We start from the raw sequence: 3,015 nt of genomic DNA, 5'->3' as shown, positions 1-3,015 counted from the left end.
ATTAACGCGATCATCAAATTGTACCCCCACCCTCCAAATTCTTCTCCCGACGAAGATTGGAAAATAATTTGAAATTTTTTTATTAATTTTCTTTTTCGCAGCCAATTCATACCGTAAGTGGATATCGATACTCGATCGGCTGGTACATCGCTATGCCTGAATAAATACTTAGTCTGACTCTTAGCGCATTATTGATTTGTCGAGTCTCGCTGCACAGAGGAGAGGAGCCGTATTCGCAGGGGCTGCGGGTTAATCCGGCCTTGCGAAGCCTCCGCTCGGCTTTCCATTGGTCTGTAGCTCCTTTCATTCGTCTGTTCCGTTAAATACGCTTGCGCATGCGTAATGCGGGACGCGTGTGTACATACGTAGACCGGCGAAAAAAACAGATAGCCACCCCGCCGAACCAACCCTCTTGGCACCCCTGGGCTGCTACGTACCACTTATGCCCCGGGGTACCGAGAGTGACAGGAGTCTAAAGAAATACGGATGGGACGATGAACGGGGAGCGGGCTCTGCGATTTTGCCAATTTTTTTTTTTTTTTTTCTTTTTTTTTTTTCTTTCAGCCAGAATCGCGTAAACTACGCGCTGGGGTTGATGCGAAAATTTTGCTATGAAATTGCTTTCGCCAAATTTCATTCTCTATGCTTCCATTTCGTTATCCTTGATCGTCAGCCGACGGTTTATCGACTCGATGCCAATTTTTGAAATGTTTGTCGGTTTCAATTTTTTTTTTTAAATTTTTTTTAATTTTATACACCGCCCACTTTACTTCTCGCAACAGTACCGGCATTTCGAAGGTGCTTTGTCAAGCTTACGCGAGTCTCGTACGAGGCCAGGGGATATGAACGCTCGTTTCGTGTAACGCTGGGTAGGGTAATTTTTAACCGAGAAAAGAGATGGCTCTTTTACGAGCTTCCACGAGACGTGAAAAGAGACGGACCTTTTTTTTTTATGCGTTTGAGGTGGGTACACTTGGAAATTTTAAATTGCTATCCACATATGTAATTCGTATATATATATATATATATATATATATATATATATATATATATATATATATATATATATATATATATATATATATATATATATATATATATATATATATATATATATATATATATATATATATATATATATATATATATATATATATCGTAAAAGTGACGAGGATTATTTATCAATAAAAATTCACATCCTATTTCCACTGCTGCTGCACGTTTCTATACTTGTTGCTAGTCCACGTGTACGCAGGTGACTCTATGTCTGTATATATATATATAACTTTATATTACTTTACTTATTGCACAACAATTTTCTAGAGTCACTTTACCGGTTTGTCTACTATTGAACGTCCTTGCTCGCCGCATTTTGTCTTTCAGTAACCCGACTCGCTTCAACGTCTCTCGTTACTCGCTACGCTCAACACGTATCGTCTCGAGCACCAATGTGCTAATGTGCTTTTCGTTAATGGGAGCCCGCCATTACGCAATTCGCAATACGCACGAAAATTCCCTTGACAATATTCTCTGTGATATTTCCCCATTGATATATTGTACATATATAGGTATTATTTATATATTTTTTTTTTTAGAGGGGGCATCCCCCCACCCAAGACCAGTTTCTCGCTCTAATTTATCACTGCTACCAACAATGACTCGTAATTGTCGGTTTTCGCGGCTCATTGATTCGCTTGACTGTTGCGCGATTGGGTGAAAAAAAACGTATATGCGCCGATGACGCAATCCGATAAAGTCGCGTTTCATACGTACGCGCTATTTGTAACGGTGGGAGGTGAAATCTTTGTAAAGTAATTCGTTTACCTCGTAGTTACGTTTACTCGGTGCCTTTGAGATTTAGGATTGTAAATCGCGAACGAGGTCGTCGTTTGTCGCTGAGATTTGGCATCTCAAGGCTTCTCGTAGTCACACTGAGTCAAGTTGGACAGCTGTGACGTGCTGGGTTATTTGACAAGTAAGCTTGTGGGGGGACTGTCAGTCCTTGGTGAATCTATTTGAATGCTCGATGTAAACTGAGGTAGGATTATATATATATATATATATATATATATTTTTTTTTTTCAGAATTTTTACAGTCGACGAAAAATATTCTCCAACTCGGATACGGCTGTTTCTCTGTAACTTCATGACTATTAGAAAGTCGTTGAGTCGAACGTGAGTCGAGTGTCTGGACCGAATGGAAGTGTCGTTTTCCATTAACTCGATCCAATTATAAACCCATTGAGTCTGCGCGCGGGCCATATTAAAGAGCGTTTCTTAATGCGGCCTTTTTCGAAATTTTTATTTTTATATATTTTTTTGTATCGATTTTGAAAAAAAAAAATATATATATATACTCAGGGTGAGTCACCCTAGAATCCGAATCTGGGTGGAGCCTCCCGGTGCACCAGGTGCGCGATTCTCCAATCAGGTAACTCGCGCCTATAGGCAAGGTGTTCTTGATATCGTTTTGTAAACATGTCAGGGTACCGATCCACACTACAGTTTTCTATTGCCCGTAGCTCCTACGGGTAATCCGATTGGAGAATAACGCACCCGATACATACGGAGGCTCCTCCCATACTCGGAGTCTAGGATGAGTCACCCTGTATGCGTATATATTCATTAAGTAAAATTTCTAGCCACGACATATTCCTTTTATTCTGCGGATTCGTCGGACGGTAAGGAAAAAAAAAAAATGAAAGTAACCGCGATAACGAAATAGCCATGCTTCGTAGGTACTAGTTTTTAATATAAACTTAACGAAAATTTTGGATATCACGATAGAAAAGAAAAAATATTAGTCAGTTTCAGCCATTTTCACTGAAAGTGAAGGTAATGGACGTTTTTGTTTCTCTCTTTCAGATTCATCAATGATCCATTCTTATCCACGTCCCACGCACGGATCATCTTTCCGCATAGGTGAGTCTGTCGAGTGAGCGAAAGTGAAAAATTTTCACTTTTTTTTTTTTTTTTTTTTTTTTTTTTTTTTTTATCCATCTCAAAACCACATAT

At 39.2% G+C, this 3,015-nt stretch overlaps 1 protein-coding gene across 6 annotated transcripts in view; it reads left to right on the top strand.

Moving 5' to 3' along the window:
• LOC107268547 (beta-1,4-N-acetylgalactosaminyltransferase bre-4) overlaps positions 1-3,015 on the top strand; it is a 53,404-nt gene that overhangs the window by 15,479 nt on the left and 34,910 nt on the right. For 4 of the 6 annotated variants that reach the window (XM_025085819.1, XM_015741434.2, XM_015741431.2 and 1 more), the window contains one exon: positions 2,866-2,922. The exons of the other annotated variants lie outside the window; for them this stretch is intronic. The gene's annotated coding sequence lies outside the window, so the exon portion shown is untranslated. The remainder of the gene's footprint in view (positions 1-2,865; positions 2,923-3,015) is intronic. 6 annotated transcript variants of the gene reach the window in all.

Source organism: Cephus cinctus, unplaced genomic scaffold, assembly GCF_000341935.2.
Source record: "Cephus cinctus unplaced genomic scaffold, Ccin1 Ccin1_scaffold0564, whole genome shotgun sequence".
Taxonomy (NCBI): Eukaryota; Metazoa; Arthropoda; class Insecta; order Hymenoptera; family Cephidae; genus Cephus; species Cephus cinctus.
This window is presented reverse-complemented; position numbering and strand designations above follow the sequence as displayed.